The sequence below is a fragment of the Lissotriton vulgaris genome, chromosome 5 (genome assembly GCF_964263255.1).
Source record: "Lissotriton vulgaris chromosome 5, aLisVul1.2, whole genome shotgun sequence".
Lineage (NCBI taxonomy): Eukaryota > Metazoa > Chordata > Amphibia > Caudata > Salamandridae > Lissotriton > Lissotriton vulgaris.
This window is the reverse complement of record NC_141693.1, coordinates 560915453-560939043: the sequence shown is the minus strand read 5'-3', so window position 1 is coordinate 560939043 and position 23591 is coordinate 560915453. Positions and strand designations below refer to the sequence as shown.

The 23591-nt window shown below is 44.7% G+C and overlaps 1 long non-coding RNA gene across 1 annotated transcript; it reads left to right on the top strand.

Moving 5' to 3' along the window:
- The first annotated feature begins 16863 nt into the window (after window positions 1-16863).
- Window positions 16864-23025, top strand: LOC147711270 (uncharacterized). Its single transcript, XR_015295913.1, has 3 exons — window positions 16864-17010; window positions 18110-18196; window positions 22777-23025. It is a non-coding gene; the product is annotated as an uncharacterized LOC147711270 (long non-coding RNA).
- Window positions 23026-23591: the final 566 nt, after the last annotated feature.

Here is a 23591-nt window from a genome sequence, read left to right as displayed (position 1 = left end):
GCACGCTGAGTTGTATAAATGGCAGACGAATTGAATTGAATTGAATTGAATGGCGATTTATAATGCGCAGAACAATGACCCGCAGGTATCAAGGCGCCTAACAAAATGATCAGAAAAGGGGCAAAGGAAAGAAACAGGAAACCTTACATGTATGCTTGCCGAAAAAGAAGAGTTTTTAGCGCAAAGCGGAAGTGCTGTAAAGACGGGAGAGATCTCAGGTCCAGGGGAAGGTCATTCCACCACTTGGGAGCAAGAGTGGAAAAAGCTCTACCACGCCATTTGGCTCTTCGTACACGAGGGGTTGTCAGACACAATTTTCCAGAGGAAAGCAAGTTCCTTCCGGGAATATAGTGGGAAATGATGGATCCGATTCCTGTGTCGCTGTTTTTGACAATGGCTCTATAGGTCATACATAGAACTTTGAACCGGATTCGGTGTTCTACCGGCAGCCAATGCAGCGTTTTCCTGGCTGCAGTGGCCGAAGAGCGTCTGGGAATATCCAGAACAAATCTAGCTATAGCGTTTTGGACTACCTGTAGGCGCTGCAGCTGGCCTTTGTTAAGCCCAGCATACAGCGCATTACAGTAGTCCAGGCGTGAGCCGATGAGAGCAACAGCTATTTGTTTTCTTGCCTCGAGGGAGAGATATTTCCTGATCCTTCGTAGGGTGTAGATCAGACCCCAGCAGGTGGAAACAGTTCTGCTCACCTGGCTGCCTAAGTCGAGGGCAGGGTCTATCAGCACCCCGAGGTTCTTGGCAGAAGTTGTAGGGGAAGGGCATGTTCCTAGAGAGTCGGGCCACCAATTGGCTGACCAGATGTTTTCTTTCCCCCCGAACACCATCACCTCAGTCTTCTCACCATTCAGTTTTAGAGAGTTCTGAATCATCCAATGACCAACCGCCTCCATACAAGATCTAAACTTGGAGGCGATCAGTTCATCTGAATGGGGAAGAGAGACGAGGATTTGAGTGTCGTCTGCATAAGAGACTACCTCCATCCCGAAAGATCTTATTAGTTTGGCTAGTGGGGTAACATAGATATTAAAAAGGGTCGGCTGAGTGCTGACCCTTGGGGGACCCCACATAGCACAGGTTGGGATGGAGATAGGAACTCCCCCAGCTTGACTCTCTGCTCCCTCCCTGTAAGGAAAGAGGTCAGAAGATCCAGAGCTGCGTTCTTCACCCCCACCTCCCTCAGCCGAGATGTAAGGACTGAGGGGAGAGGGTATCGAAGGCCGCAGATAGATCGAGCAGGACAAGGAGAGAGGTCTGGCCCTCATCAACTGTCGTGCGGATTTTATCGAGCACGATGGTGAGGGCTGACTCGGTGCTGAATTCTCTCCTAAATCCATGCTGGGAGGGGTCTAGGCATCCCGAGCTTTCCACAAAGCCAGCGAGATGCTTGTTAAGATGTGCCTCAAGCATCTTCGCTGGGGCAGGGAGCAGAGAGATAGACCTGAAGTTCTTTAAGACCCCCGGATCCAGAGAGGCCTTCTTCAACAGGGGTTTTACTACCGCCTTCTTCCATTCTGTAGGGAAGATACCGTCTCTAATGGCTAGGTTCATTACCTCTAGCAGCGGAGGTAGGAGGGTATCCCTACACTGCTTTATGACTTTCAGTGGGCAGGTATCCAAGGGAGAACCAGACTTGGTCTTAGTTAGTAATAGCTCAAGATCTTGCAGGACCAACGGGAGAAAAGAGTCCAAGGTGCTTGAAGGGGAGATTTCTGTGGTGGTTAAGCTCATCTCTACCCTGGATGTGGATGCACTGAGACTAGCTTTTTGTTCCTCGAGGGCCAGGTGGATATCCTGGATTTTAGTGTGGAAGAAGGAGGCGATCTTATCACATAAATCCTGTGAAGGGGTAACAGGGTCAGGGGTTTGCAGTTTGACCAGGGAATCAACAGTTTTAAAAAGCTCCTTCGGAGAGGAGAGCGAGGTGGTCACGGTGACATAGTATTCTTGTTTAGCCTGCACAATTTCAGCCTTGTATTTTTTAACAAGGAGTTTATGAGCTTCCTTGTTCTTGAGGTCCCAACTAGCGTGCCAAAGCCTCTCCTTTCTCCTCACTTCTTGCCTGAGGAGCCTAAGGGAGTCGGAGAACCAGGGGGCAGATGGTCTCTTTCTGGCTCGGCGCCGAGGTTGTACAGGGGCTAGTTTATTCAGGGCCTCGGTGGTAACCTGTTCAAAGTGAGCGACTGCGGTCTGTACATTGTCTAGGCCAGTGATAACAAGGCTAGCAGCCCAGGGCTTGAAAGAGTCGCTGTTGATATTCCTGAAGTTTCTGGCAGTCTCCATTAGGTGGTTCCATTTTTTACCGGGGTCCATCCTGTGATAATTCAAAAGAAAAGGGACCGCCAGATGATCAGACCAGGAGAGATGTATCGGGTCCTTAGAAGTCAGGCGGGGGTCATTGGAAAAGATACCATCCAGAGTGTGTTGGGCACGATATGTGGCTCCGGTAACACGTTGCGTGAGTCCACATGATTCCAGGGCCTCAATGAGGCGGGAGGTGTCAGAAAGGTCAACCCGTTCTAGGTGGTAGTTAAAATCACCCATGATGGAGAAGTTATCTCGGCCAAAATAGGGTTCAAGGGCCTGATGGAGGTTGTGCGTAAAGTGGGTTCTCGAGCCGGGAGGTCGATAAACTAGGATACCGTTGAAGAAGGGGCGTTGCGCGTCCTTTATTGAGAAGTAAAGTGCTTGAAAACTGTCAGGAAAATCGGGTATGGGGACGATATGGCATTGTAAATAATCTTTATGAAGGATCGCTATCCCCCCTCCCACTCGTCCCTGCCTATCGAGTCTGGCCAGACAGTACCCTTCAGGGACAGCCTCGATTAGATCAGGGTCGGATGAGTCCTTGGCCCAGGTTTCGGCCACGAACACAAGAGAGGGCATTCTATCCAGTACCAACTCCTTGAACATAACCTTGTTCTTGACAAGGGAGCGGGCATTAACCAAGATGCCCTCTATTCCTACTGTGTTAGGACTAGGTGTAACGGGTTGTTCAGAGAGAGGATGGATGGGGTTAAGGGGCCTAGGCGTGGGATAACAGCCACATCGTAATGGGAACAGAAAATCTTCCGGTTCATAGGCATGTGAGCAGTAATTTTTACGAGGTTTAAGGGCCAGCATTTGGCGCCGCATTAAATGGACAATGATAAACCAAGACACTTTATATTCCAAAATAATTGCATTTGAGGAGGAGCTGTCTGCATGACGTTGAGTTGCTGGATGGTGCCTGTGTTCACAGGGTGGCCACTCCTAGGCCACAAGGGAGATTCTCTTCAGTCTTCTGTGCAGCAGAATATTGAAGTCCAGTCGTCTTCTTAGTTTCAAGTTGATTCAGGATGATCTAAGGTGCTATGGCACTGCTCCCACTCTTATTCCCAATCTGAGGGGTGGATCACCTGCTAGGTCCCTCCTCTGGGTGGCACCCGGAAGGGGGTGGTTACACCCCCTTTTCTTTGTCCAGCTCCTCGCCAGGCCTGGGTCTGGAAAGTCCCAGGACCGGTTTGGACTGGCTTATGCACGGGGACACCTTGTGTGCCCGGGCATGTCTGATTCTATTCAGCCCTGTCCTACCCAATACACAAAATCCTGTCTGGGGTGGTGCTCGCACCTCCCAAGGCAGGAAACCCTTTGTCCAAGCCTCCCTCACTGGAAGGACTCCCAGCAGCAGGAAGTCAGATGTGTGTCTGTGGTGGCAGCATCCATTTTGTGATGCTGAGGCTCTGGTTAACTTTAACCGGGGTTAAGGCTATGTACATGTCGTGTCCCTCTAGAAGGGTGGAATGCTATCCCCGTCGACAGAACTGTCGAGGGGATAGTATTCCAAATCGTATGACACCTTACTCGACATGTTTTGATCAAGCCAAACCAAAGTTAGCATATAACCGCGAGGATTATAATGCACTTAAGAGTATATGGTATGGGAATATCCCGGAACAGCTAAGGGAGTTGTTCCCGACAGCTGCAGACAGGCTCAGCTCATGCTAGAGCACCATCTCACATGAAACCACGCACTCTGCCCCCAGGATTGCAGGGGCCTTCCATAGGAATGGCTTATAGGTTAACATGTGTCCAGTTAAGGTTAGATATAGGGATACTATATCTAAGCAAGAGGTGATTACACCAACTTACCCCAGCTGAGTGATCAGCCAGTTGTGTCAAATATGGAGGCCAGGCCAGGGGTGGCACAATACATGCTGCAGCCCCTGGTAGGCCTTGGATGCACCTATGCCCTGGGTACCTATGGTACACTGTTACAGGGGCCTATAAGGTGAACCAGTATCCAATTTGTAATGGACCCAGAGTGCATTGGCATTAATTTAGAGCGAGAACAGCAGGCTGTGGGTCTGATTAGCAGGCCCACAGCCACATTAAGTCATAAAGCAGTGAAGCAAAAAGCAAACATTTTGGGGTGACCATAGGATAGCAGACCCTACTCTCCTACAATAGCGACCAGGAAGTCAACCTCAATGTCAGAAAAATTCACATCCACAGCATCAAGGGGCTCAAAACGTTGGGAAACCAGCACCCTAAGGATCAAAGGCCAGTCTCACAACAGGTATAGAGGACACGCAAAAGGCCTAGAGATGGAGAACATCCTCAATAATCTAGCCACCAAATCATCAGAGTCAGCCAGATTGCCTCAGGGAGATCTGAAAGCCCTAATAGCAGCCCACTGCACCATCAGAGTAGACACAGAGTGCTTTTTCTCTAATCCCTCCCATAAAAACTAAAGGATAAAGTTCAAAGGACAGTCCAAGGGAGAAAGTTTTAAAGGATGAACACCACCTCTGAAAACTACCCTAGTGTCAATCATAAGATTTCAGAATAGAAGGCTTCCTAAACTGCTGAATGGCCACAGGTTAACACCTAGGCAATCTCTTGTTCTGAAATCCCCTCCTTTCAACCTCCACACTGAGAGGCACCTCTTCCGAAACAAGAGAACATGCAACACCCACAGAGGAGAAGTGATGAGAGGAAGGAATCAAGGACCCTGAATCACCAGGGACTGGAGAAGAGGAGACCTTCACCAACAAGGCCAAAATGGAACCACCAAAATCATGTCCCTGGATTTCCCGCACCAATCTCACCTAGAGCTTGCAAATCAGAGTATTGGGGAGAAGGCATACAGAAGAGACCACAGCCAAAGTGTCAGTAAAGCTGCCACCCTCCAAGCCACCTCCTAAGGAACCCGTGCACAAAGGCAGAGAACTTGGACATTGATGTGAGAGGCAAACTGATCCAGACTTGACCTCCCAAACCTACCCAAAATCTGGAGAAAGGCCCACCGGAGAGACATTTCCTGAGATGATGGAAAAACCCGGCTGAGGGTATCAACCATCACATTCTCCACTCCCCTGATGTGAACTGCATGAGGGGAGACTAGGTGCTGTGTTACTGTCACTGCCCACCTCTGCTGTCATTGTCCATTTCTTCTGTGACTGCTCCTTTCTCCATCACTGCTTGTTACTTTTGTGATCATAGGAGTCATTTGAGGTTAAAAAGATTTACTGATAAGTATCCGTAACGACAACCAGAGCCAACCTCTCAGCTCCACAGCCAAGCTGCTTCTCCTGGACTCCACATACCGGATTCCAACAGAAGAACCTTGTTGCTAGGAGCTGATCAAAACTAAACATGTAATGAAAACATAATAGTTACTCCTTTCACTTCCTCTCATATTTCTCAATCCTCTCCCTCATCATCCTACAGCCACGGCCAGACTGGCCTTTTATTAAATTGGGCATTTTACTTATGGGCTGGAGACTATCGGACTCCCAGAGACTCTGCTGGTGCTTCTGTCACTTTCCCCAGCTCCCTGGCATTAATAGCAGCAGATAAAAAAGTCTGCCCGAGAGAGGGAAAGAGGGGCAGAGAGTCCAAGCAATTAGAGACAGAGAAGAGAGAGTGGAGAGAAAGAAGGAGAAAGGGAGATATGAAGGGGTGGAAAAAGAAAGATAGAAGGGGGAGAGGAAGGGAGCGGAGATGGTTTGAGCATTTTTGCCAGGGCTACTTTGGAAACAAGCCTGGCACTACTCACTGCCCCTTCTGTTCACTCATTGTACCTCTGTCCCACTGCCCACCTCCACCTTTCATTGATCTTCTATTCTTCCATTGTCCTCTCACACCACTGATCATCTCTCCTGTCTCCAGTCCATTCATTGCTACAAACTCCTTCTTTATCACAGCCCATCGGATGATGCTCCTGAAAGGCTGGTAGTGTTAAAAGTGAATCAGCCTCCCATGTCACTGAATCTTCACCTCAACTGCCCACCTTTCAAGGGGAGGTATCATAAAGGAGCTTTAATGCTTTCCAAGTTTAGCTCAGACGCTCATACTTTCAAGTTTGATGCATTGAGCATTATTACGGTAGATATTAGTAAGAGCAGGTATTTACTGCACAAATACACCTTTGCAACAATGTTTTTTTAAAATGTATTTATTTATTTATTTTTAATTCTTTTTTGTCCTTATCAAGCAAAAAGATTTCTTAGAGTATGGAGAGATCGGAGGCCCCTTTATCTTGTTTGGATCCATTACAAAACGACCGCCTTCTATCTCTCTGGGGGAGCTGTTTGCCTTGTCCTCTGGGGCCCCCTTTTTTCCATATCTAGGCACACGATTTTTGGAAGTGGGGGAGCTAGTCATGACTACTCTATTCAAGACTCCGCTTGAAATCGTTGTTACTTTTGCCTTAATCATTGGACCCCTTAGAAGATGCCAAATTGTATTTTTTACCAAATATTCCAGAACTTATTTTTCTTACTTTGCCTTCCCTTTTTATCCAGATTATATACCCTAAGTACTGAGTTAAGCCAATCAGGGTATCATGGTGGAGATTGTTTTATCCAATTAATACAAATTTCCCTCCTAGCTAGGAGAATCAATAAAAAGAGGATTCTTTCTTTGTCCTTCGACATGTTAATGGCATGCTAGTTATTTCTGGCCCAAAAAATAATCAAATCAATGCTTACCTCCACTGGATGTTCTAGTACTTCTGAAAGTGTCTTACCGATCTGGCTCCAGTATTCCTCTAGCATCGCACAGTCTTGAAACATGTGGAGGTCGTCTGCTCTTTCTATTCCACATTTGGGGCATTTCTTTACTGTATTGTTTTTGAAATTTGACAGTTTTTTTGGTGTCCAATATGCTCTGTGGATTGTGAATAAGTGTTTTTTTTTTTCAAAGGAGCAGATTTTGCCATTTGTCCTGCGATGTTGTTTGAGGATTCCCAGAGTTTTGCAACTATTATTAAATACTATTTACAGAAATGTTTTGGCGCAGAGGCTCATGGGGCCAAGGGCCATATATAGTTCATGTGGCTTTTCCCCATGTATAAGCATTTGGCTACAACCCTGTTTGTGAAACTCCTGCTACGGACTGTAGCTGTGGATGGAATAGTGGGGACAGAGGCATGCTCCATGGGCTTTCTCCTTTGCAGATGTCTGCCACCACTGGTGGAGGGTGTGCCATGTGACGGTAGGAGCCCGGTCCAGAGGCTACCTACCACTGATGATGGATTTAGTGGCAGGCACAGAAACATGGGATTCCTCTCTCCCTTGGTAATGGAAGGTGTGTCTGGGGAAGACATAGAGGTTCTCTGATGATCTCTGACCCCAATGATGAAAGTCAGATTGGGTGTGTGCCAGTCCTAATGAGTAGTATGAGTTGGAAGGTGGATTGTGTCAGGTAAAGACATTAACCATCATGCTTGCTATCCTCTCCATGGACTAGACAGTTGATGAACTGACTAGTGCAGAGGTAGCACTGGCCAAGCTTACTGTCACATCCTGCTGATCCCTATTACCAACATATCCAGGAACCATGCTCCATATAGAAGATGATGGTTTTCAAGCTCTGTTTTTTGCCCTGAAGGGTGTCCCATCCTGGATCTTGAGGCCATCTTAATGGTGAACAAAGATGAACGGGGTGAAGATATAGTGTCTTTTAGGTTAGGACTCACACCCCTTTGTCATAGTGACTGAGCCACAGTGAAGCAGAGGGATTTGGTCTTTCCTCATAGTTTGATGATCACTGCACTGGGAGCACATTGGAATTGGGAAAACCATAGGGAAATTTGCACTAAAGTGGAGAAGAACAGCAATCTTCGAGGGGACTACTGCCCAAGAGCTCACAGAAAAATGTTACCGCAACAAGATAACACACTGGCTCTCTCTGTACAGACCCAAACCCAATCTGGTAAATGGCGAAATAGTCCATGTCCGTCGCCTGTCCTGGTTGGGGGGCAGAGCGAAGGATATAGGGGGTGACGTCGTGGTTATAAATTTCTGGGACAGAAAAGCAGTACAACATATCTTGAATTGGCCTTTCAGCAATGAAAATAATTGCATTGTACCACGTCCTTTGACGTATTTTTATCCCAGATCCACTGTATTTCCCCCACAACATTTAACTAATAATACCTATCTCACCTCCCAGTTCCTCAACATGGAGTCTGCCTTGAATCCTACATATATGCATCATCTAGCTCCGACTCCTGCAATGCAAGGGTGGAACACCATCCCACTAAATCATGATTTAGGAGCAAATGGTAACATGACACATCTGATGACATTTACTCCCCTAGAGTTATCTAATAGGTTCGAGGCTTTTAGTGGCCTGGAGGAATGCGACTGATGTTTAAGGTGTGTAGAGGGTGTGGGGGGGGGGGGTGAAAATGTCTCATGCATTACAAGGCCGTATGAAGAGAAAGGTATTCGCTGCCTCAAAACAGGAACACATACCGCTGTAACATTCGCTGATATGAATAGTAGTTTACCTGTTGCATTACCCACAGTGTCTTCTGGGAATAACGAGGGTTCTTTACTGTTCTTACCTGTTATGAGGCCAGATAGTAGTGCCTCTGAAAGTGGTGTTGATAAGGGTGCAGGTATAATAGGATGCTATGAAGACCACCCCAGTATGTTACTGCTAACTTTGGACCCTCCATCTAAAAACAACAATACTCTTGCTTCGCCTGGGGTTCTTGACCCTACCTTGGAACATTCAGATCCTGATGTAGCAAGTACTATGGACTCGGGGGACACACACATAGAGATACCTATCCCAATGTCCGCTCCAATTACCAGAGAAACTCTTACATGTTCTGTATCTGATGATTGTGTGAGCTTAATCTCGTGGAACATAGCTGGCTTGGCCGATAAGATCTGTGACCCAGCCTGGTTATCATTTATCAAAAAATATACTATTGTGTGTCTTCAAGAGACTTGGTTGGAGGATAAAAACGTCCACATAGAAGGTTTCCTAAGCTTCATCATTCCAGCGGTTGCCTCGACTAGGGGCAGAGCAAAGGGTGGCTTGGCCACCTTTATTAACCTGGAACTGCTCTGCAAAACAAGCATCTGTCACAATTGAAACCTGAACATCCAGATGCTTGACTTAAAAAATGGCAAGAATGTTCTGTCCCTGGTTAATTTTTATAATGCTAATAGCGGTAATGGTGTTTGTAACATTGCATCCCTAACAGAATTAATGAGTAAAAATGCATGCACTGTATCACGGAATCTGTTGATAGTAGGTGATTTTAATGTTCATCCATGTGGCAACCCAGGCTCTACCCCAATGGGCTCCTTGGGATGTAACAGTGTTGAAGGTTTCCACTTTTCTCATACTAGGGGAGGCAAGAACTTAAATGACTTAGTGAATGAAAATAACTTAATTGTAGCTATGTCTATGGTCCCTGACACAAAAATTTTTGACGTTCCAACCTTCAAGGGGTACGGGCAGGGATCCTTCATAGATCACATATTAGTATCATCAGATCTTGTACAGTGGGTCTCGCAATTTACTATCCTTCTCAGTGTTTACAGCGATCATAACCCCCTAGTTATTAGTTTGGGTGGGTCTCTACTCACAAAACGAATGTCTCGCAACGATCAAGGCACGCTGAGTTGTATAAATGGCAGACGAATTGAATTGAATTGAATTGAATGGCGATTTATAATGCGCAGAACAATGACCCGCAGGTATCAAGGCGCCTAACAAAATGATCAGAAAAGGGGCAAAGGAAAGAAACAGGAAACCTTACATGTATGCTTGCCGAAAAAGAAGAGTTTTTAGCGCAGAGCGGAAGTGCTGTAAAGACGGGAGAGATCTCAGGTCCAGGGGAAGGTCATTCCACCACTTGGGAGCAAGAGTGGAAAAAGCTCTACCACCCCATTTGGCTCTTCGTACACGAGGGGTTGTCAGACGCAATTTTCCAGAGGAAAGCAAGTTCCTTCCGGGAATATAGTGGGAAATGATGGATCCGATTCCTGTGTCGCTGTTTTTGACAATGGCTCTATAGGTCATACATAGAACTTTGAACCGGATTCGGTGTTCTACCGGCAGCCAATGTAGCGTTTTCCTGGCTGCAGTGGCCGAAGAGCGTCTGGGAATATCCAGAACAAATCTAGCTATAGCGTTTTGGACTACCTGTAGGCGCTGCAGCTGGCCTTTGTTAAGCCCAGCATACAGTGCATTACAGTAGTCCAGGCGCGAGCCGATGAGAGCAACAGCTATTTGTTTTCTTGCCTCGAGGGAGAGATATTTCCTGATCCTTCGTAGGGTGTAGATCAGACCCCAGCAGGTGGAAACAGTTCTGCTCACCTGGCTGCCTAAGTCGAGGGCAGGGTCTATCAGCACCCCGAGGTTCTTGGCAGAAGTTGTAGGGGAAGGGCATGTTCCTAGAGAGTCGGGCCACCAATTGGCTGACCAGATGTTTTCTTTCCCCCCGAACACCATCACCTCAGTCTTCTCACCATTCAGTTTTAGAGAGTTCTGAATCATCCAATGACCAACCGCCTCCATACAAGATCTAAACTTGGAGGCGATCAGTTCATCTGAATGGGGAAGAGAGACGAGGATTTGAGTGTCGTCTGCATAAGAGACTACCTCCATCCCGAAAGATCTTATTAGTTTGGCTAGTGGGGTAACATAGATATTAAAAAGGGTCGGCTGAGTGCTGACCCTTGGGGGACCCCACATAGCACAGGTTGGGATGGAGATAGGAACTCCCCCAGCTTGACTCTCTGCTCCCTCCCTGTAAGGAAAGAGGTCAGAAGATCCAGAGCTGCGTTCTTCACCCCCACCTCCCTCAGCCGAGATGTAAGGACTGAGGGGGAGAGGGTATCGAAGGCCGCAGATAGATCGAGCAGGACAAGGAGAGAGGTCTGGCCCTCATCAACTGTCGTGCGGATTTTATCGAGCACGATGGTGAGGGCTGACTCGGTGCTGAATTCTCTCCTAAATCCATGCTGGGAGAGGTCTAGGCATCCCGAGCTTTCCACAAAGCCAGCGAGATGCTTGTTAAGATGTGCCTCACGCATCTTCGCTGGGGCAGGGAGCAGAGAGATAGGCCTGAAGTTCTTTAAGACCCCCGGATCCAGAGAGGCCTTCTTCAACAGGGGTTTTACTACCGCCTTCTTCCATTCTGTAGGGAAGATACCGTCTCTAATGGCTAGGTTCATTACCTCTAGCAGCGGAGGTAGGAGGGTATCCCTACACTGCTTTATGACTTTCAGTGGGCAGGTATCCAAGGGAGAACCAGACTTGGTCTTAGTTAGTAATAGCTCAAGATCTTGCAGGACCAACGGGGGAAAAGAGTCCAAGGTGCTTGAAGGGGAGATTTCTGTGGTGGTTAAGCTCATCTCTACCCCGGATGTGGATGCACTGAGACTAGCTTTTTGTTCCTCGAGGGCCAGGTGGATATCCTGGATTTTAGTGTGGAAGAAGGAAGCGATCTTATCACATAAATCCTGTGAAGGGGTAACAGGGTCAGGGGTTTGCAGTTTGACCAGGGAATCAACAGTTTTAAAAAGCTCCTTCGGAGAGGAGAGCGAGGTGGTCACGGTGACATAGTATTCTTGTTTAGCCTGCACAATTTCAGCCTTGTATTTTTTAACAAGGAGTTTATGAGCTTCCTTGTTCTTGAGGTCCCAACTAGCGTGCCAAAGCCTTTCCTTTCTCCTCACTTCTTGCCTGAGGAGCCTAAGGGAGTCGGAGAACCAGGGGGCAGATGGTCTCTTTCTGGCTCGGCGCCGAGGTTGTACAGCGGCTAGTTTATTCAGGGCCTCGGTGGTAACCTGTTCAAAGTGAGCGACTGCGGTCTGTACATTGTCTAGGCCAGTGATAACAAGGCTAGCAGCCCAGGGCTTGAAAGAGTCGCTGTTGATATTCCTGAAGTTTCTGGCAGTCTCCATTAGGTGGTTCCATTTTTTACCGGGGTCCATCCTGTGATAATTCAAAAGAAAAGGGACCGCCAGATGATCAGACCAGGAGAGATGTATCGGGTCCTTAGTAGTCAGGCGGGGTCATTGGAAAAGATACCATCCAGAGTGTGTCCGGCACGATGTGTGGCTCCGGTAACACGTTGCGTGAGTCCACATGATTCCAGGGCCTCAATGAGGCGGGAGGTGTCAGAAAGGTCAATCCGTTCTAGGTGGGAGTTAAAATCACCCATGATGGAGAAGTTATCTCGGCCAAAATAGGGTTCAAGGGCCTGATGGAGGTTGTGCGTAAAGTGGGTTCTCGAGCCGGGAGGTCGATAAACTAGGATACCGTTGAAGAAGGGGCGTTGCGCTTCCTTTATTGAGAAGTAAAGTGCTTGAAAACTGTCAGGAAAATCGGGTATGGGGACGATATGGCATTGTAAATAATCTTTATGAAGGATCGCTATCCCCCCTCCCACTCGTCCCTGCCTATCGAGTCTGGCCAGGCAGTACCCTTCAGGGACAGCCTCGATTAGATCAGGGTCGGATGAGTCCTTGGCCCAGGTTTCGGTCACGAACACAAGAGTGGGCATTCTATCCAGTACCAACTCCTTGAACATAACCTTGTTCTTGACAAGGGAGCGGGCATTAACCAAGATGCCCTCTATTCCTACTGTGTTAGGACTAGGTGTAACGGGTTGTTCAGAGAGAGGATGGATGGGGTTAAGGGGCCTAGGCGTGGGATAACAGCCACATCGTAATGGGAACAGAAAATCGTCCGGTTCATAGGCATGTGAGCAGTATTTTTTACGAGGTTTAAGGGCCAGCATTTGGCGCCGCATTAAATGGACAATGATAAACCAAGACACTTTATATTCCAAAATAAACAGTGCATGTGAGGAGGAGCTGTCTGCATGCTCATCTTTTGATTCATCCCCCGCGAATGTTCTGACCGGGTTTGCGGGATTGGTTTCAAAGATTGGTTCCATGCTAACAGCACCAACAAAAGGGCAAAGTGGGAAAAATTCTAAATGGTTTGACCACAACTGCTCAAAGGCAGGTAGAGATCTGAAGAATGCCCTAAAAATTAAACCTAGAGACTCTGACCTGATAAAAAGTCTTCGTCTATCCTATAAGAAGGCATAAGCCGTTAGAAAAAAGGAAATCAAGGTCAACAGCATAGAATCCCTCCTTGATCCTTCAGTTCTGGGGAACAGTAGCAAGTTCTGGCAAATCATCAACAAACCCCTGTTTGATAACCCTAATGACACAGTACCTGGTACAAATATCTCCGAGGGGGAGTGGGTGACTCACTTTAGTACAATTTTTAAGAGTAACGAGCACCGGGCAGTAAATGCTTTTTTAATACCATCTGCAAACCCATTATGTTTTACAATTAATGAGGTTGTGAGGGGGATTCAGGGTCTAAGCAGCAACAAGGCACCGGGCCCGGATGGCCTACCACCGGACCTGTTCAAGTCTAGTATTCCCTTTTGGGCTCCTGTTCTCACGGCGGTAGTTAATGCAGCAGTGGTAACGGGGTGCCCAAATACGTGGGGTCTATCGACTTTAGTCCCTGTTTTTAAAAAGGGCGATCGCAGCAGCCCATTATGTTACAGGCCGATTTCTTTAATAAATTCAGTAGCTAAAGTGGTAGGGGGGGTAATTCTTAACAGGCTATCCACATGGGCTAAAGATAACAATATTCTATCATCTATACAATATGGGTTCAGACCCGGCCATTCGACTATCACACAGTGCCTGAACCTATATTTGATCTTAAGTAAATATACCCTGGCTAGACAAGGAACTGTCTACATGGCATTTATGGACTTGTCGTCCGCTTTTGATTGTGTGGACAGAAGCTTACTATGGGCTACCTTGCTGAGAATGGGTGTAAAGAGGAATCTTGTCAACTTCCTAGCCGATATGCATTCGGATACAAGAGCTAACGTCCGTTACACCCAAGACATTAAAGTAACGGACGAATTTAGAATAAACTGGGGAGTTCGACAAGGATGCATTTTGGCCCCATTCCTCTTCAACCTGTATATTAACGAACTGGAGGAATTTCTTCTAAATACTGAAGCAGACTACCCCTTTGTTGAGCGCAAAGGGGTGCCTGTGTTACTTTATGCAGACGATGCTGTTCTCATATCTAGAACAGCAATCGGTCTTCAGAAATTATTAAATTCCTTCTTTAAATTTATGGAGTCCCGTGGTCTAAGCATTAACAACTCCAAGTCCTATGTCATGAAAACAGGAAAGGGCACCCGGAAAACTGATTCCTTTAGTATAAATGGGGAGAAAATCCCCTCCACTAATACCTTTTCATACCTTGGGGTCCTCTTAGATCATAAATTATCGTGGGGCCCCGCAGTGTCCAAAAAGAAGGGCGAAACAACACGGGTAAATGCGGCCATACTTGGCTTTGCAAAAAAAATCGGCAACTGCCCTACGGCCGCATTGCTCAAATTATACCAGGCAAAAAGTGTTGCTGTCGCCTGCTATGGTAGCGAGCTCTGGGGCTATTGTAAGATAAAAGACCTAGAGGTTACAGAAAATAACGTCCTGAAAAAGATACTGAGGTTGCCAAGGGGTATTGGGGACTATTCTGTACATGAGGAGCTGGGGGTCCCCTATTTAAGCGATAGAATAGCAGTAAACCCGGTTTTGTGCTGGCTGAATTGTTGGCTTAATACCGACATTCCGCTCACACATGCCTTACTGAAAGAAGCTTTATTGCTAGACGGGAGGTTCAAAGTCCCGTGGGTGAAGTATATAAAGGAATGCTTGACGGCAATTGGCCGCTCTGATTTGTTTTATGCTCCCAACTTGATTACAAAATCCGATGTCATCTCGGTAAAAAATGCTATATTATTGCTAAGATGTACTGACGGAGAAGAGGTCGAGATACAGAAGGACAGTGTTAGGAAACACTTACTACTTAAAACCTGTCCACAAATGGAACCTTATCTGTCATGGCCTATGACCAGCTATGAACGGTTTTTGTTAACAAGGTTCCGCTTTGATCTATGTCATCTCCTACTGGCGGTACCAAGTGGGGCTCAATGGGGTGAAGTGTTGCCAGCTTGTGGCTGCGACGGAAAGTCTCCTCAAGATCTGGCACACTTTCTTTTCATCTGCCCCTATTATTCCACCCCACGGAAACTATATCTTATACCATGCCTTAAAAAACTGAATTTTGTACAAATCAAACCTGCACTTTACTACCTCCAACTACTGAATTCCGAGTGTACTCTATTTGTCTGTAACTTTTTTAAAAAAGCCATCCGTTTTAGGAAAAGTATGGATGGATAATCATGCTGTGAATGTTATAGGTACTTTTTAAATAATATAGTAATTTATGTTTTTAACTAAATACTGCTCATGCTTATAGTGCCCGCTGTACTTTCTTTTCCTTTGTACTGTATACTGTGTCTCTTACATGTCATATGAAATGAAATGTCTGGATTGTTTTTTAAATGTGCACTTATGAATTGTACTTTTATGATTGTAATACCTACAATCGAATAAAGATTTTTGAATTGAATTGAATTGATAGAGGTTCTCTGATGATCTCTTACCCCAATGATGAAAGTCAGATTGGGTGTGTGCCAGTCCTAATGAGTAGTATGAGTTGGAAGGTGGATTGTGTCAGGTAAAGACATTAACCATCATGCGTGCTATCCTCTCCATGGACTAGACAGTTGATGAACTGACTAGTGCAGAGGTAGCACTGGCCAAGCTTACTGTCACATCCTGCTGATCCCAACATACCCAGGAACCATGCTCCAAATAGAAGATGATGGTTTTCAAGCTCTGTTTTTTGCCCTGAAGTGTGTCCCATCCTGGATCTTGAGGCCATCTTAATGGTGAACAAAGATGAACGGGGTGAAGATAGTGTCTTTTAGGTTAGGACTCACACCCCTTTGTCATAGTGACTGAGCCACAGTGAAGCAGAGGGATTTGGTCTTTCCTCATAGTTTGATGATCACTGCACTGGGAGCACATTGGAATTGGGAAAACCATAGGGAAATTTGCACTAAAGTGGAGAAGAACAGCAATCTTCGAGGGGACTACTGCCCAAGAGCTCACAGAAAAATGTTACCGCATAGCTAAGTGGAGAAATAATTTTAGTTGAAAGGAAATACCACAGCCAACTGACAGGTGAGAAAGTCAATTACAGTTCTGCTCCCATAGCTAAACAATGCATACTAAGGGCTTCAAAGGTGAGTGTGCTAGTTGTGTTGAACTAAAGGAATTGCACACTCAAGAAGGAAGTAAGGGAAGAGTAGGGAGATTAGAGGTCAAATACATAACACTCTCCTAGATATGCTTGGTATGCAAATTCTGAATAGTTTTCTGTCTAATGACATGTATCCAAATGATTAACATATGCCAGTAATGATTTATCAACAAACCTTTTAAAGACACACCTCAAAAAATAAGGAACTGGCTACTGTGCTAGATTAGAAAACCCAACCCTCAAGCATGAAAAACAAACCAATTAAACATGATGTTCCTTGAGAGATATGATAGAAATGATGGGTGTGAAAATATGACGACTAATGTTGCTCAACAGGCGGAAGGGGCAGTTTACCTGTGTATATAAGCACCATCTTCGATTAGGTCGGGCACATCTCGAAGTGACGCTTCCAATATTTTCCCTTGTGGCTGAGTTTGACGCCGGTGCAAGAGACGACCATGTCTGCCAAGGGAGGATACAGGGAAACTCAGAAGGCACAGTGTCAAGATGTTAAAGTCGTGGAAAAATGCCAAGACCGTAAGTACTTAGTTCTTACTTACAAATGATATAAAAGGACATATTAAATGGGAGGATGATGGGAACGTGAGCTAGCTACAGGCAAGCACTATCTGGCCAACCCAACTATCTAACTTTTCAAATTTAGCGATCCTACATGTTCTGTGATGAAATCAATTTGCTTATGTAATCCACTTGACATTGCATAAAAAATATGATATCAGATGTGAGATCAAAGGGGAATGGATCACTTGGCACTAATAAAATTTTGAATACGGCCAGAAAACTCAGACCCTGGTAACTACAGGACAAGTGATCCATTCCCCTCTGATTATTTGTTTATAGCATGGAAGCCGATTAGATCTCAGCTTCTCTCTCCCCTAAGTGATTTTAAAATGTGAGATCAAACATGTAGTGCACAATGTCCCCAAAAATGACAAGGTCGTAATATTTCCACTGTAACAACTGCAAAACCTTAGGTAAAATCTGTGCAGAACTTGCAGACTTGATGTGACTTTTGACCTTTTTGACTGTCATTTTTTTTAAATTTTTATTTAGTAGCTTAACTAGGTTTGTGCTATAATTTTAATATCAATTTATCATACAATCACCTCAGAATGCGGTCGAACTCCTCTCAGATGTATTATTACTTGAAAAATAACCCCTTGTTTTAGCTCCTCATATTGAGTAAAATTACTTTTGTTTGCTTGGCGATCTTTAGTCGACTGCTTTCTAAACCACTGATAGTCTTTATTCAGTGTGTGCTGTAAAGGGTATACTATCTCTATATCACATGCTTTATATCACCTGCCAACAATATCACATCCAGTACATTGATCTAACCATTGCATCTCAAGGTAAGTTAATAAAGAGATCAAAATAGTAAATCTATACTGAATGATGTAGCAGACGCAATATTTTTGTAGGCCTATTTTATGGACATATATCTTGGTGTATACATCGGAGCAGGGTTGTGAATGGGCTCGTAAAGCAGGCCCCTGTGTCTTTCAGCAGCCTCTGTCTAATGTAAGACTGCTAGGTTTGTCAATATAGATCAGATGTGCACTCTAACGAATGTTATGTATAAGTTGGTAATGTGCACCCTTGTCTTCCTTTTCAGCATGTGCCCCAGTGGTGCTGTGCCAGGACCCAGTCCCTCAATGTGAGCCTCAGTGTAAGCCCCAGTGTGAGCCCCAGTGTGAGCCAGGTACGTTTCATTTCATGAAGATGACCACAGCGCTGACCATTACCAAATGAAGAGACGCCATTTCTGTATTGGATTCAAAACATCGTTATTTAGCAATATGTATCTGCTTTCATAATGTTAGTTATTTTTATATGGTGGTTCTGTTAGTAGAAATATACTTTATTCGGTTATAGGTAACCATCAAAGTGTACACAATAAAAAATGCAATAGTACAGCATACAACATATAGAACAATCACTCAAATATGAAAATATTTATAAATAAAGTACACAAAACAATATATTCATAAGGTGGCTAAACATGACATTACCAGACCACATACATAACACTAAATCATTAAGATACATCATTCATAAAAACAGTAAACATAGCTAAGAATGATATAGAGTTGATAAAAGCTCAAATGTATTTCCTTGATCTGTGCATCATTCTACAATATATGGCATCTATTGTCAACTAGAATAATTCCATAAGGGAACATCTGTATAGAAAGTGTTAAAACAAAGCGATAGATCCTCAAAGTGACCGTGCATAGTGCAAAAAACACTAATGTGCAAAGAGCAATCTAATTAAAAAAGGAGTAAGTATATTGAATAAACCCATCATTAACACGTCCTCAAGCAAGCAAATATTTTGTTTTAGTTCTCCTGGACCAAGCAGCTTGCAGGAATGTGCAAACCGCAAATACAATTTTTGTGGATGTATCACTTTTTGAAATCCAAAAAGTTGCCAACTGGCTACTTGTACCCATATTGCGACAAATGGGCACAATCCATTTATGGCGTAAATTACTATACTCACAACAGAAGAACATTACGTGCATCTTATCCTCATCGCTCAAACCACATGCAGGGCATATTGCAAAATCTTAGTTTGAATGCCATTTGCTTGTGAAAGGTGGTAGAGGAAGAGATTCATATAAAAAACGTAAAAAACAGGCTAATTTTTAGGGGCGTGGATATACGATCTAAAAACGTCTCAAATACTTGGAATGGCTTAAAATCTCAAGTATGTCAGACAAAGACCTGTAAGGGCTAATAGAAATATATATCTTGTTTAAAGACGTCCAATTGCGAGCAATCACAGTTGGATCATCCCAATAGCTCTTGCATGACAAGTTTACCCAGCCAACCTGAAACAAATGTAACCCATGGTATGTTCCTTGCTCCTGGGTTTTTTAGTAGGTAGTGGTTCTGTTATTTATAAAGATCTCTTTTCAGTTTCCAAAAGTATAACCTGGGAAGTATAAGCTGGCAGTAGACCAATTCCAAAGTCATTCTAATGATCAAGGGCCTCATTTATGAGGTTTTGGTGTAGGGCAGCTCCGCAAGGAATCCTGCTGCGTTGCTCTACGTCAAAACAAAAGGGCAGGAATGCGCTGTCTCCATGTGATACAGTGCACTCCTGTCATTATCCCCAGCACTGGTGTACAAGGGTGCCTGCATTGCGGGGCTGATTTATTTTGTGCAGGAAGGGACACCTGCCTGCACAAAATCAATAAATTCAGGCAATTTCCTCTTTCTATGTGTGCTGCGGAATACAGCACACAAAAAAACCAAGGAGAAATTAATACATTTCTCCTCATAGCGCATCACTAATGCCACCCCGGGGTGGCGTTAGATTCTGACAAATTCCCAGATTTACAATTTCTCGTAAATCTGGGAGTGCTTCAGATTTCAACAAGGGTGTTTCATGGAAACAGCTACAGCAAAACCCTTGGGACTGGAACAGTGTCCTCCATGAGAGGGGCACATATATACAAGGCCATGAAAAACCACGTAAAGTGGCTTTACGTGGCCTTGTAAATATGCCGGGGCACATTGTGCACCGGAACTCCAAAAAAGTGACATTCTGGTGCCACAAGGGGCTTCCTAAATGAGACCCTAAGGGGCATATTTACAAGCCCATTGCACCGCTGGTACATCACTTTTAACTTGGGAAAAAGAGACATACTGGCGGTGCAAGAGGCTTGTAAATAGGCCTGCAACGTTGTCAAGTGCGACTAAAGCAGTATCTGTAGTTTTAGGAACAGTACTGTAGATATTGAGCACTGTAGACGTAAGTAGATTGATCTTCCAGCGAGAAATAAAAGCTCCCTGCAGGTGGTTCACACCCTTGCAGTAAAGGGACTGTTGAGGTTTGAAAGGTGCAATTACTCCCTCTGTGACAGGTCTGTGCAGGAGTCCATTGAAAGATCTTCCCATGAGGTGACTAATGGCTGGTTATGGAGGCTTGTTCCAGCACCAAGCTGTCCCTTCATAGGCTGCTCCTTTTTCACAATACGTGGGTCCAGCTTCTGACTTAAGAATTCTTATGGACTGATTCTTGACCTCACCCCACAGTATGGAATGGCGATGAACATAGGCAGAAATTCTTCGTGGGATCCTCCAGCTCTTGATCTTCCCTAAGAGAGCAGATGTAGGTGTCACATTTCTGTCTTCCGGGATGGACTTCAGTGACTGATCCCGTCTCTCTCTCTTTCCAGTATTATAATGGACTTCACTTAACAACTTCAGAGCATTGCATTTCCCCCCTGTGACAGAGAATAGCCTAGAACATCAAGCCTCAGGTTTATTAAGACTTAAGGCAGGCGCTAGCATGACGCAACGCTGTGCCTTATGCTTGCTATCCCTCACGAAAGATGTTTTGTGCTGGAAAGTAGCACTGTTTATTGGGCAAAACTACTTTGTGTGATTTTGTGTCAAGGAGATGTTACTGGGTCTGATCAACACAAGTACTCCTAGGTCTTGATGGAAAGGCCAGTCCACTAACAGAAATATATTGGACATTGACAAAAACTAATGCCTACTTCAAGCAGGTGCAAAGAAGGAGAAATGTGTTCATTTCTCCAAAAAGGTACATTGCATGTGTGCTGCTGTGCACACCACTCCTCCATTGTGTGGGAACTGTCTGAGTTTGTAGTACTTTGTGCAGGTAATGTTTGTCTTCAGAACAGATCCTTTGCTGGACAGTGCACAAGCACATCTGCACCTGTGCGAGGCTGTGCACCAATCAAGGAAGTCTGATTTGAGCCCAGCCAAAGGAATGAGACAGGCAGCAGCCTGATTTCTATACATATGGCACTGACCTGTGTTTTCCTTCTTGTGCAATGTGGCATAGCACATTTGGATGCTGCTCTGCTGTGCACAAAAGATTTGTGAATCTAATTCCAAATTCCGTATTTGCTCTAATTTAAAGCCTAGTCCCAATAGAAGGAGGGAAAATCACTGTGGAAAAAACTATAATTAAAGTATCGATACACACATCTTATCTTTGGTAAAAAAAAAACATGCACCTTAGCTCTTGGTGAAACATTTGTTAATATCATGCATTTTCTGAAATTACTCTAACTTTGGCCCATAGATATTCTGATTCTTAATCAGTTTCTACTCTCCATATTGATATGTTGTGCTTGACTCTAATTTAGAGCCATTATCATGAACACAAGTTTAGAAGCCTGGTTCTTCACTGCTCTGACATCAAAGCAACAGGACATTGAGCCCCAAAACGAGGACTCTGGTGGGTGTTAGTCTGCTGTCTCCCCTGGATCTCTGAAAATCCATGGTAGGTGGGCAATCAAGGTAGAATCGTGTGCATTAACAACTGTGAATTCCTCTGCCAGTCACTGGTCAGCGCTGACCAATGCTGACAGGGTAAACAGGCCAAACTAAGCTGACCTGTGAGTACACATGGCCAGCCTGGAGGAATGAGTCCAGTGGTTCGATCCAAGAAACTGCATCCTATAACACAGATTCAAAGTTCAATGCATGTGAGCCAGAGATGGTAAGTAGACAGCATAAGGATAAAAAGCTCCAGTAGGGAGAAAGTGTCTTTGGTTGGCAGAAAAATGATTGACGTTCATCAAATGACATTGAAACCTCTCGGCTGGCTCAACTTTGCAGGGTTCTGGTCTTTTGAGACTTCATCAGATGCTGCAGTTGAGATGTGCTCCACAAGGTTGGTCTGCAAGCTGGGTTGATTTTGTGAAGATAAGCAACATGACTGATTTGAGAGTTTTGAGCCAAAATAAACACACCTCTCAGATATCCTGTTTGCGTTCAACACCTTTAACTGGTACAATGCAACTTAAAAAAGGAGCAGCTGTAGGTAATATCATCAGTACTTCCTCAATGATACATAGAGCCTCATGACAAATGCAGAAGGAACTATCTAATTTTCAATATCCACAAAAGTACACACATGATTAGGTGGGGATGCCATGTTTGACTATGGTAAACCTATAGCACACTAAAGATTACAATGTGACACCTCAAAGTGTCATTATAGTGGTCCGGCACACCATCAGGCCTGACCTATGTTGAAAGATGAGGCTGCGGTTAGCAGCCTTTTATTACAACACAGGTCCATGATTCTGAGTGTTTGAAATCATAATTTTCTGGGGAACAACTTAGTCAGATATTGCCCATGCATCTTCATCCTTTGAAGAAAAAAAGACCCTCCCCCCACTCATATAGATGTGTCAAAAAATCCTTTTCTTCTATTTTATGCTCAGAAACCAAAATTCGGCACATGGTATGTCATAAAATGTACCCATTAATGTTTACTTTCTTCTTCAACAGCCCCATGTGCTCCAGTTTGCCAGGACCAGCAGTCAGTAAAGGGTGGCAGGAAGTGCTGACCTGAGAATGGAAGCACCAGCTCCCATTTTACCCGTCTATCTTCTACTTCCTGTGTTTATGAAGTAAAAACAAAATGAAAACTGATCCTGATTGCATTGCAAACCTTCACATTCCATTATGTACTATGATGTATACAGAATAATGCCATTTGAATAAGACAGCAGTAAAATATTAAATTATTCAAAGTTATTTTGTCTGTCATTGTCTCTTATAAATAATCTGATCATTCATTGAGTAGTATGTGCAACTCGGATGCTAAAGGTAATGGTTATCTCAGGGTCGTGTGCAAGCTGTGCCAGTGAACTTTGCGTAGAGGGCAGCAATCTCTTGTATGCCACCAAGGACATAGAAGCTCTAAAGAAGAAACGTGGGCCAGAGGAACACGAACACTTTGAGGAATATAAGTTAGTGCCACCTCCAGAGGAGTCTGCGTGCCTTATTAGGAGTTTGGTGAAACTGTAGATGCATTCTCTTTTGAGAAACACCATAATCCTATCACCCCCTGTATTATATCAATAAACAACTGCAGGAAGTGAGAATGGGGAAAGTATGGATACATATCAGTTAAGCATTCAAGAACAATGCTTTTGATTCATGGCATGTGTGGTGAAACTATGATCTACACTGGGTAGGTGGCCCATCACATGACAAGATCCATGGATTTTGATATCTGTCTGGAGTTGTGTGAATCACAACTTGGATTTGTGTACGGTCCACCCAACTCCTAACACATACATTACATTGTAACAGAATTG